The sequence below is a fragment of the Enhydra lutris genome, unplaced genomic scaffold (genome assembly GCF_002288905.1).
Source record: "Enhydra lutris kenyoni isolate GAN:26980312 unplaced genomic scaffold, ASM228890v2 scaffoldscaffold16, whole genome shotgun sequence".
In the NCBI taxonomy this organism is placed as follows: domain Eukaryota; kingdom Metazoa; phylum Chordata; class Mammalia; order Carnivora; family Mustelidae; genus Enhydra; species Enhydra lutris.
In genome coordinates this window covers 8655168-8667282 of record NW_019154100.1, presented here as the reverse complement: position 1 = coordinate 8667282, position 12115 = coordinate 8655168, and positions in this window count along the sequence as shown.

Here is a 12115-nt window from a genome sequence, read left to right as displayed (position 1 = left end):
GACAAGGAAGGCCCACACCCTGCTAGCAAAGGCAGGGACTTACTCATTTTGGTGTCCTTTTCAGGGCCCACCACAGTGCCTGACAAATAGTAAGTACTCTAATATTGATTACCTTGAGTGGACTTTTTCCTTCAGCTTAAATATGGAAAAATATTTGTTTAAAAGAGCACAGAACATTTTTTTAAAAATGGATTTAATTTGGTATTATGACAAACCACATTAATGGAAAGAACTCATGGCAGTGTGGTTATTTTACTTCAGGAATTTTTTTTTAACCACCCTTCATCTGTTAATATCCTTATAAATTGAAAATTAATTTCTTGTTCCAGTTTACTTTTTTTCTGGTTTCCTTTAGGGCTAAATTACATGCATAATAAATACTTCTTTCAGAGTCAAAGCTCTTATAAAAATGTGGGAAAAACATCCTGCCAATGAATTAATAAAAAATAACAATAAAAGACTTAATTCAGTCTAAAGGGAGCAGAAAAGGGCCACAGAACATTGGGCAATCAATACTCAGAAATGGCAAATGATGGGTAAGAGAGAAGCCAAGATGTAGCAGTTAGGCCTTGGGAAGAGGAATCAAGTAATAACATCTATAATGACAGATGGCCTTTATTTATTTATTTATTTATTTATTTATTTATTTTTTACAATGAGCTGGACAGTGAGGTATGTTTTGAAGATAAAATTTTCTCTTATTCCTTGAGCTTCCAGTTTAGGCTGACCAGTTTTCCTCTGTGGTCAAAATAGCCATGAACTGAAAATAAGATCTGAGTTTTATTCCTGGCAACTAATCTGGAGCAGTACACTTCATGTAGGCCTTTCCTGTATCCTTCTTCCATGTGTTTCTTTTTCCTGTGTGTTATTAAGCAAGTCACTCGACCACTCTGTGCTGGATTGTCTTACATGCCAAATGCTGGGTTAGGTAATTTTCAGTATCTCCCACTTCTACTAATCTAATAATGATTTCTCCCAGATTTCCTCCAAAATGTTTTGTAAACGTAGAAGCAGACACATATCCATTCTGAAATCACTGCTTTGAAAGATCATTTTTTTTTTTTTTTAAATGGGCTCCACACCAAGCTAGAGCCCAGTGCAGGGCTCAGACTCATGAGATCAAGACCTGAGCTGAGATGAGAGTCAGTTCCAGAGCACCTGGAGGGCTCAATCCGTTAAGTGACTGCTCAGGTCATAATCCCAGGGTGCTGGGATTGACACCACCCCCCACCCTCCTCACCCAACTCCACCCGGCTCCCTGCTCAGCAGGGAGCCTGCTTCTCTCTGTGCCTCTCCCCTACCCCGCTCCTTCTAAATCTCTCTCTTTCTCTCTCTCTCTCTAACAAATAAATAAAATCTTTAAAAAAAAAAAAAAAAAAAGAGCCAGTCACTTAACTGGCTGCAACACCCAGGCACCCCTGCTCTGAAAGGACTTTTAAGAGAAAGGGGAAACTCCTCCAAACTCTGTGTTGAACACATCATGTAAGCCTTTCAGGGCACACAAAACATAACCAGCACTATATACCCATACCCATAAAGAAGATCAGCACAGCAGGTGCTCTCTGCAGTGTGGTACTTGTGCAGACCAACTCCCGCACAAACATAGAAGAGGCTGCTAGAGAAGTTTCTGGACAAGCAGATAGAGAACTTTGAGGTCAAAGGAGACAGAGAAAAAACAGTGAATAAGAAAAAATAAATTTGGGGGGGGGAGGGAAGATTCTACTTTTAAGTAACTTCTACACCAAGTGTGGGGTTTGAACCTACAACCTCAAGAGCAAGAGTCACATGCTCTTCTGACTGAGCCAGCCCGGCGCCCTGTACATTTATATTTCCTATTTCTTTTTATTAGGCTATAGCTTTATATTACTTGTGTCGCTGGGTTTGTTTGTTTTAGCTTTTAATTGTGTACTTCTATGCATCAGAAAAAGCTATTCAGTTTTTTCTTGTGATCAAGAAAAAATGCAATGAAAAAATTTTTTTAATTTAATTTAAAAAAAGAAAAAGTAAACTGAAAGAAGAGAGGAAACACCTGTGTGGAGCATACTGCACTGTTACTTTGTATTATTCTCTAGTGTTTACATGAGTATGTTGAAAAATAATTCTTACTAGGGAATAAGGTTACAGCAGAATAAGAGAGGGTTGGTGAATGGGAGAGTAGTGAAAGATCTAGAAATTGTTTTATGTCATTAGGTATGGAAATACACCTGCAGACTTGGATTTGTTGCAGAAGTGGCTCATTTTTTGAACTTACTTCTACTAAAGTCTACATGTTCAGTCTTTGAGAATAATGGAAAATTAAATGCCTGGAACAAGATACATCTTTGACTCAAACAAACTTCACATGCTTAGAAGCCTGGAGAGATGAATAAGTTGGATTTAACTACGGTCACTACCTATAGTCCCCCAAACAGCACCACAAATGGTCTTTCATTTTCCGCTTTACCCTGGAGTCCTAAATAGGAACATCACTACGTGAAGGTGAAAATGTTAAGAGGAAGGTCTACTTTAAACCCTTTTATTTGGTGTCTGAGTATCTCTTAACTACGGAAATGCAATGGTAAGGAAGCACATTTTCTTGAAAGCCAAAATTTCAAGCTTAAACATAACAGTTCAAAGAATGGAAGAAGTAGGGGCGCCTGGGTGGCTCAGTGGGTTAAAGCCTCTGCCTTCGGCTCAGGTCGTGATCCCAGGGTCCTGGGATCGAGCCCCGCATTGGGCTCTCTGCGCAGCGGGGAGCCTGCTTCCCCTTCTCTCTCTCTCTCTGCCTGCCTCTCTGCCTACTTGTGATCTCTATCAAATAAATAAATAAAATCTTTAAAAAAAAAAAAAGAATGGAAGAAGCAAATACATTCATGGAGAGGCCATTCTTTGAAAGTCAGTTTAGAAAATATATTAGTCTTCATTTAATATATTCCAAAGTTTCTGAAGTATGTTACATAAGAAATATCAAAGAGGCACTAAATGTGTTTATACCTGTACAGAAATATCTAACTCTAAGGAATGTTTTAAATGTTTACAATTGCTGATAAATGAGGATGGAAAATTAACCAACTTGAGATACACTGTCATATGTAATAATTTAAAATACTAATGATACTAGTATTTCCTAAGAGGAAAAAAATGACCATTGCCCCAGAAGCTAAAAACAAATTCAATACCCATTTCTGATTTTAAAATAATAATAAAATCAATAGATTTCCTTTGTTTGTTTGTTTGTTTTAACTTTTTAGAGAAGTGGGGAGGGGCAGAGGGAGAGGGAGAGAGAGAATCCTAAGGAGGCTCCATGCCCAGCATGGAGCCTAACATGGGGCTCGATCTCATGACCCTAAGCTGAAACCAAGAGTCGGATGCTTAACTGACTGAGCCACCCAGGCACTCCAGAGATCAATGGATTTCTCAACACAAAATCCATCATCTTGTTAATAGGAAAATGTCTAATAGAGTAGGCAAGCTTTTGCATAAACGGGAATTGAAAAAGAAAATACATGATATATCCCTCATACAAAAAAGTAAACCAAAAATTATTTTTTAAAGTTACCTATGGGGATGAGTTTCAGTGAGAGGCAAGGCAGAGAGGCTAGGAATGAAAGTGAGATGCTCCTACGTTTACATTTTTATATAGTTTCAACTTTTGAGCAATGAAAATATGCTCCTAGGTTTACATTTTTATATAGTTTCAACTTTTGAGCAATGAAAATATCTTACATAGGGAAAAAAAAAACCACATTAAATTTTTTAGAAGTTAACACTAATATAGAAAGTAAACCTTAAGGGACGCCTGGGTGGCTCACTCAGTTAAGCGGCTGCCTTCAGCTTGGGTCATGATCCCAGCATCCTGGGACTGAGTCCCACATTGGGCTCCTTGCTTGTCAGGGAACCTGCTTCTCCCTCTGCCTCTGCTGCCATTCTGCCTGCCTGTGCTCACTCTCTCTCCCTCTCTCTCTCTCTGACAAATAAATAAATAAATAAAATCTTAAAAAAAAAAAAAAAGCAAACCTTAAGAATGATTGCTGAACACTGCTTTGGCCATTCAATGTGAATTTTGTTCAAAATAGTTCATCGCTTACACCTATATCCTCCTTTCCCAAAAGTTATTTAGTTGATGTAAAAAATGATGTTTACTTCTCTTTCATAACTGTTTTCTAATTTTACTGCATTATAATCAACAGAAAATTGTAATTTATCAACTTGTTGGGAAAAGTAATTCTTCAAATTTCTTTTGAGCCTGTTTACACAGTTTTTTGAGGTTGTTTACACAGTTTTTTGAGGTTCTAAGTATGCTTAAAAGAATATGTTGTTTCACAATAACCAGTAAGTGTTGAAGAAGATGTGGAGAAAAAAGAACCATCTTGCACTGTTGGTGGGAATGCAAACTGGTGCAGCCACTGGGGCAGTATGGAGTTTCCTCACAAAGTTAAAAACAGATCTACCTTATGATACAGTATTTCCACTACTGGGTATTTGCCAAAAGAATACAAAAACACTAATTCAAAGAGATATATGCCCTCCTATGTTCATAGCAGCACTATCAACAATAGCCAAACTATGGAAGCAGCCCAAGTGTCCATCAGTAAGTGAATGGATAAAGAAGATATAGTACATATATACAACAGAACATTACGCACCCATTAAAAAAGAATGAAATCTTGGGATGCCTGGGTGGCTCAGTTGGTTAAGCCTCAGACTTGGGCTCAGGTCATGATCTCAGGGTCCTGGGATAGAGGCCCGCATTGGGCTTTCTGCTCAGCAGGGAGTCTGCTTCTTCCTCTTCCTCTGCTCCCACCCCCACTGTGTGCTCTCACTCTCTCTCTCTCTCTCTCAAATAAATCATTATAATCTTAAAAAAAAAAAAAAAAGGTATGTAATCTTGCCATTCCAACAACATGGATGAATCTAGAGAGTACAATGCTAAGTGAAATAACTCAGAAAAACGTAAATACCATATACTTTCACTCATATGTGGAATTTAAGAAACAAAACAAATAAGCAAATGGGGGAAAGAGAGAGAGACACAGACTCTTAACTATAGAGAACAAACTAGTGGTTACAGAGGGGAGGGAGTGGGGGATGGGTGAGATACGTGGTGAGCACTGGCTGTTGGATGGAAGTGTCGAATCGCTATATTGCACACCTAAAACTAATATTACACTATATGGAAACTTTACTGGAATTCAAATTAAAAACAATAAAAAAGTAAAAATAAATAAATTTTAAAAGACTACATTGTCTCTATTTTGCAGGTACAAAATGTATATGTGAAACATATCTTAGATCAAGCTAAATTATTCAAATTCTCTGTTTTTTAAGTTTTTGTCTACTTGATTTTCAGTTTCAGAAAGTAGAGCATTGGAGTTGCCCAGTATGACTGTAGGTTTGTCCGTTTCTCTATTTGGTTATATCTGGTTTTGCTTTCTATGTTTTGGAAGTTAAATTAAACAAAATAGTTAGTTTGAAAGTCAGTTATGTTAGACTATTAAGATTTGTGATTGTTGGGACACCTGGGTGGCTCAGTTGGTTAAGCGTCTGCCTTCGGCTCGGGTCATGATCCCAGGGTCCTAGGATTGAGTCCTACATCGGGCTCCTTGCTCAGCAGGGAGCCTGCTTCTCCCTCCCCTTGCCTCTCTCTCTACCTACTGCTCCCTACTGCTTGTGCTCTCTCTCTCTCTCTGACAAATAAACAAATAACAATCTTTTTAAAAAAGATTTATGATTGTTATATCTTGTACCTTTTAGCAATGAGTTACTCTGGACCCTTAAAATAGTTTGTCTTAAATTCTATTTTGTCTAATATTATCACATAGTTACAATTACTCTCCTTTTATTAGTGTTTGTTTCTGGTACCTTTTTATTGTCAGCCATCATCTATCATTCTCTTTCATCCCCTGTTCATTATTTATAGCTAGATTTACTTTTATTAACTCTCTCCATAAATGAGTTTAGCCTATTCATATTCATTGTGCCTTTTTGAACTAGTCCCTGCTGTCATATTTTATATTCTGCTTACCACAAAGTCCAGATTATTTCTACTGTATTTCCTTTTATTGAACTACTAATTGGAAAGATTTATATTCTATTTTGGTATTTCTGGTTATAACTCTTGCATTTTAAAGGTATGTCTATACTCTTACATTGTTCAAATAATAATTAAAGTTAAGCAGTAGCCACCTCCTCCCCTAAAATTAAAAACGTTGCCTGCCTACCTTCAGCCAAGTCCCCTGTGGTTATCAGTTGGAATTGTGTGTTGCTTAAAAGTACTCTTCCTCAATAATCAATACATATTTAAGTTTAACATTAATTTTTATGAATTTCTTGCCTCACCACAACTTCTGTACCCCATTTCTTCTTCCTCAGTTTATTTTCAAACCTAGGACTAGGCTTCTGGTGCTTTGGGTTTATTAGGTTTGCTTTGGTTGGGTTTAATTCTGAGCCACTTCAAACTGAGGGTATGTGACCTTCAAATCTGAGACATGCTGATCTATTATATTTCTTTAAAATTTATCTTCCCTCTCTTATCTCCATTGTTGCCTTCTGGAATTTATGCAGGATGAATGCTGAGACTTTACATTAGTCACTTATATCTCTACTTTACATAATTGTATCCCCTGGTAGTCTGCTCTGGAAGAATTCCTTGACTCTCCCAGTGTGTTCCTCTGCCCTTCAGCTCACCCATTAAGCTTTCTGTCTCATTCACTGTTCTTAGTTAACAATGCACTCTCCTCTCTTCTCTTCTTGGATGCTCTTATGCAAAAGTCCTTGTCTACTTCCTCTAAAGCCCTGTTCTGCTGGTCTGTAACTATTTCCTGAGGTGTGGGTTCCTCGGTTTAAGTTCGTTATCTTTCCTGATATTGGTTCTCCTCAAATGTGGGTGATTCTCATTGGGGACTTACTGTTGGGTTCAGACGCTGTATTAGTGCTTCTATCCTCTCTGCTTTATTCAAGGGAAAGGCAAAGTGAGCTCAAAGGATTGTCTGCCCATCTATTTTCAGTGAGAGTAGCAGCACTGAAAGGCTGAGCCAGTAGGCTGTCATGCCGGTGTGGGTATCTCAGTGGGAAGTCTTCCACTTCTAAAAATTCCTTTCCCCTTGTCAAGCCCACCAAAGGGCACTCACCTCTCTGAGCCAGGCTCCTGTACTCACCGCAGTCACCTGCTTACAGACATACCTGACTGCTCCTGCTGTAAGCGCCGGACCAGTCACCTTCTTAGCTGCCAGGACCCTCCCTGCTCCTAGTTCCATCTCCCCAAACATGGCCTTTTCTTTGAATCACTCTCATCTGCTGCTAGCACTACTCTTCTACTCACCTTTTGAGCTTAATTTCCTTTTCAAAGGAAATTAAAGGAGGTTCCATCCACTCTCCTTTTCTCAGGGATTCTTCCTAGAACATGATGAATTTCCTTTATTTTTCCAATCCAGTTGCAGCTTTTGAAAATATACCTTTAATTGCATTTTTAAGAATTAGCAGAAAGGAGTGACTATACTATTTTTCCTGCCTATTACCTTAACATTTGAAATACAAAACATTATTTATTGTTGTAAAAATCAGAATCAAACTGAAATGTCTGACATCAGGGACCTGATTAAGTAAATTATGAGATATATATGCAATGGAATATCTAATATGCTTTTAAAAATGATGCCTATGATGATATTTAGTGTGAGAAAGTGTATCTGAATTATTGTTAAGCACCAGCACCAAAAGCAGATGATAGATAGATAGATAGATAGACAGACAAAAAAAATTGTGATTTTTTAAGGTAAAAAGGAAATCTAGAAATAAATACTTAAAATATTAACAATACTGTTTTTTCTGGGAGGATTGTTGATGTACTTTCCAATTCCGAATAGGTTCTATCTCTTGTATTTATAAAATATGTTTTATTTTATGTTACTATTTTTAAAAGCTGTTGAAAAAAGAGTTCATATTATTTTCAAGCTTGCATGAAATCTTTACAAAAACTAATCAAAAACTAGCTCATGGGGCACCTGAATGGCTCAGTTGGTTAAGTGTCCGACTCTTGGTTTCAGCTCAGGTCATGATCTCACGATCTCAGGCTCCTGGGATCAAGTTCTGCACCAGGCTCCTTGCTCAGTGCAGAGTCTGCTTGTCCTTCTCCCTCCTCTCCTCTCCTCCTCCCCCTGCTTGCACTCTGTCTCTCTCAAATAAATAAAATCTTTTCAAAAACAAAGTAGATCGTATCATAAAGAAAAGCTTCAATGAATTTTTTTAAAAAGCAGGAAATACACAGACCAAATGCTCTGACCACCACACATGCAATTAGAAAATCATAACAAAAGTTTACATTAGAAAAGTACAACCATTTGGAAGTTTTCAAATATTCTCTTATGTAAATGTTATAGCAAGAGAAAGGGATATAACAATAACAGAGTATTTAGAAAATATTAAAAGGAGGTAGTAAAGGACTGGGAACTACACGAAACATGCACTTCATTTTAAGTTGTGTGATGTACACTCAGTTGCTCTTCTAGGGAGACATTAGAGATGACTGGCATTTCTGCTAGGCCTTGAATGACAGATACAGTACGGGCAGGTGAAGGAAAGACTGAGAGCTCTTCAAAAGAGAAAAACAACATAAGAAGCAACATTGCACTTGTGTCATTAAAACAGTGAAGAAGTCAAGCTAGTTAGAATTGTGAATAGGCTAGTTACTGTGAATAGTCCAGACAGTAGTAGGAAATTGTCAAAAAATACAATGTTTGGAGCTAAAAAGAATATACATATGTTTTGATATAGATATATATAGATAGGTAGGTAGATATAACACATATATTTTACACATACATATTTTTTAACATCTGATTACAGTTGGTGAAACTGAGACCAGAGAAGTGACTTTGCAATTTGAATGGGTTTAGAATATGGAGAATCCTAAAAAGCATACAACACCGTTCACCATTTTTTTTAAAGTAAGCTCTATGCCCAATGTGGGGCTTGAACCCCAAACCCGAGATCAAGAGCCACATGCTCTACTGCCTGAGCCAGCCATATGCCCCCACAGTTCACTATTTAGAGGGTAAGAATAAAGAGTTACTAGAAACTTTGAACCAGAAGGACATGGTGAGAACAGTGCTTGAAAAAGAATAATCTGGCAGCCATGAGCAAAGTGGGCTGTTAAAAGAAAAAATTAATACCTACTTTCATTCAAATGAAAGAAGGGCCTTGTAATGAACCCATGACTACAAAGAGATAGCCAGGAGGTGATGGCTGTCGTGGAGTACAGGAGTACAGTCGTGGGACTTTGAAGGACACCGGATTTAGGGACAAACCAGATGGGGGGAAATGGGAAAACTGGCTGAATGAAAGAGTGAGTAACCCTGGTCTCCCTTGGGTGGTACAACTGACAAAGACAGAAAAGTCGGTTGGGGGGTGCTGCTTTTGGAAATGCATTATACTTTGGTCACATTGAATTTGAAGGGACAGCCCAACCCTACATCATGCATTGAAAAGTTGCTTTTTGTACCAGTGGAATTTGCTATTGACCTGTGTCAGTGCTTCTCAACTTTGGCTGTATACTACAATCACCTGGAAAACTAGTTAAAAAAAAAAAAAATACTGATAATCAAGCCCCACCCCAAACCACTTGAATCAGAATCCCTGAGAGTGGGGTGAGGCACCGACACTGCTTAGAAGCTCCTCCAGTGATTCTAATGTGCAGGCAGGATTGGGAACCTATGGTCTAAATTTCCAACTTGGAGACACGTGGGTTCTGGGAAAAGTACCCAAGATAATAAGATACTGTGTTAAAAACTGGCTACCAAATATCCAGTACTTCAATACCAAAGAGTTTCTACGATCATGGGAATGGAGATTTTACATAGCTAACAATATTTTAAGCCATAAAGGCAAAAATTATCTCTGAGGAAGAGAAGGTAAAAGTGAAAAGAGATGGATAGAACTCTGGGTTGTATCCACAATGACAGAGCAGGAGGTGAAGAGCTCAGTCCAGAACTGCCCCCGCTTCCCACATGCCACATCCCCCATATGCCGGAGTATTTCTCTCCGAACATGGTGCAAGCTCTCCAAGTAACTAATCAGCACTCAGAACACAGCTTACCTATAAAAAGTGGGCCCTCTCAATAAAGATCCACAAAATCTCCATTATTCTGATCTTCCTTCCTACTCTCCTCCAACCCAAGACTTCCATTCTTGATTATATCCCAATCCTTCTGTGAAGTGGCTTCATAATTATCCACTCATTCTTTCTCTCACTGGTATCTTCAATTATTCTCTTTATGAGATTATTCTATGCAGCTCAGAAACACTTAAGAGAATACTTTAAAAAAAAAAAAAAAAGCCTCCATCTAGTCTGCCTCCCCCTCAAACTACCATCCTATCACTCTGCTTCCTTCACTGGCAAACTTGAAAAAAAATTACATATTTCTCTATCTCCATTCTTATTCCCCCACTTAATCCCTTTTAATATATTACTGGCCCCACTACTCTTCTAAAATCACTTACTTCAAAGTCACTTGACATTTGGTTTCGGTTTATGTACCTACTGTCTCCTGACCTTCTAGAAATCTTTCTAGAAATCAAATCTTTTGGCTCCCATACGTCTGTACTGTGCAAGTGACCCCAGCTCTAGGGCCCCATTTCCTCTGTGTCCTTAGCTAGCTGCAGTTCTTCTTCCCATCCCTAAATGTTAATATAAAAGTCTCAGTCCAAATACCAGCTTTCAGTCAGTGCCCCAGTCTTGTCCAGCAGTCCCCAGCGTTTGGTGATACTCTGCTGCCCCCAGCTGGCCAAGCCCATTCTAACCACTTTGGAGGTTCTCAATGTACCCTTGCCTGGAAAAGTGCCAAGACACCTTATCAAATCATACACACCACTGACCTCTCTACAATTTCAGCCTTCCCTTCTATCTAACCATAGGATAAGTTCAAATTGGACAACGCATCATCTCTTTAGAGTCTAGGTCCCAGTTAAACTCATCATTTTCCTCCAAAGACCTCTTTCTCTACCATTCTTCAGTATACCTAGACTCAAGACTGGAGAGACATCTATAACACTTTTCACGCTCTTCCTCTATCTTGTTATTGAGGAATTCTTGTTGAAACTTCTTTTGTACATCACTTTTTTCTGATGTCATTGATCTACCTGCCGAGACTCTTTCCCTCATTTAAATGATCACACAGTCAGCTAATGTCTTCAAAGTCTTCAAAGCTTTCCCGTTGTCTTGAGGGTAAAGTCTATGCCCACAGAATATAAAACTGGATTAAAACATCACATTGAAACCAAAGGCAAGACTTGCAGCTGAGCAGTTATTAATCTACTTTCTCATTATATTATATATGTATAAAAGAATTTTTATAATATACAACATAATTTTATTATATATACATTATAATGTAAAATTGTATAATATGCAATTTTCTTTAAAACTGAAGAAGAAGGGGCACCTGGGTGGCTCAGTGGGTTAAAGCCTCTGCCTTCATCTCGGGTCATGGTCCCAGGGTCCTGGGATTGAGCCCCGCATCGGGCTCTCTGCTCAGCAGGGAGCCTGCTTCCCCCTCTCTCCCTGCCTGCCTCTCTGCCTACTTGTGATCTTTGTCTGTCAAAAAAAAAATAAAAAAAATCTTAAAAAAAAAAAAAACTGAAGAAGAAAATTCTAAATGATAAACTCAGACAAAAATTTCAACTTCATAGTGCCATTATGGTTTTAAGCTGCAGAAAGCAAAGGTAAGCATATGTATAAACAAATACAAAAACATAATTATCTGACAAGGGAAGTCATTCCTCTTCCCCAACCCCCAAATTGGAGTAAGTTCACAATATGTGTTGTTCATACTCACAAATTTAAAGTGACTAAATCATACTTACATTCAGTTAGACTCCAGCTCTGCCATTTTTTTTTTAAGATTTTATTTATTTGACAGAGAGAGAGAGAGATCACAAGTAGACAGAGAGGCAGGCAGAGAGAGAGAGGGGAGGAAGCAGGCTCCCTGCGGAGCAGAGAGCCCGATTCGGGGCTCGATCCCAGGACCCCGGGATCATGACCTGAGCCGAAAGCAGAGGCTTTAACCCACTGAGCCACTCAGGCGCCCCCAGCTCTGCCATTTTTAAATTACGTGATCTTGGACTAATGTTGAAGCTCTCT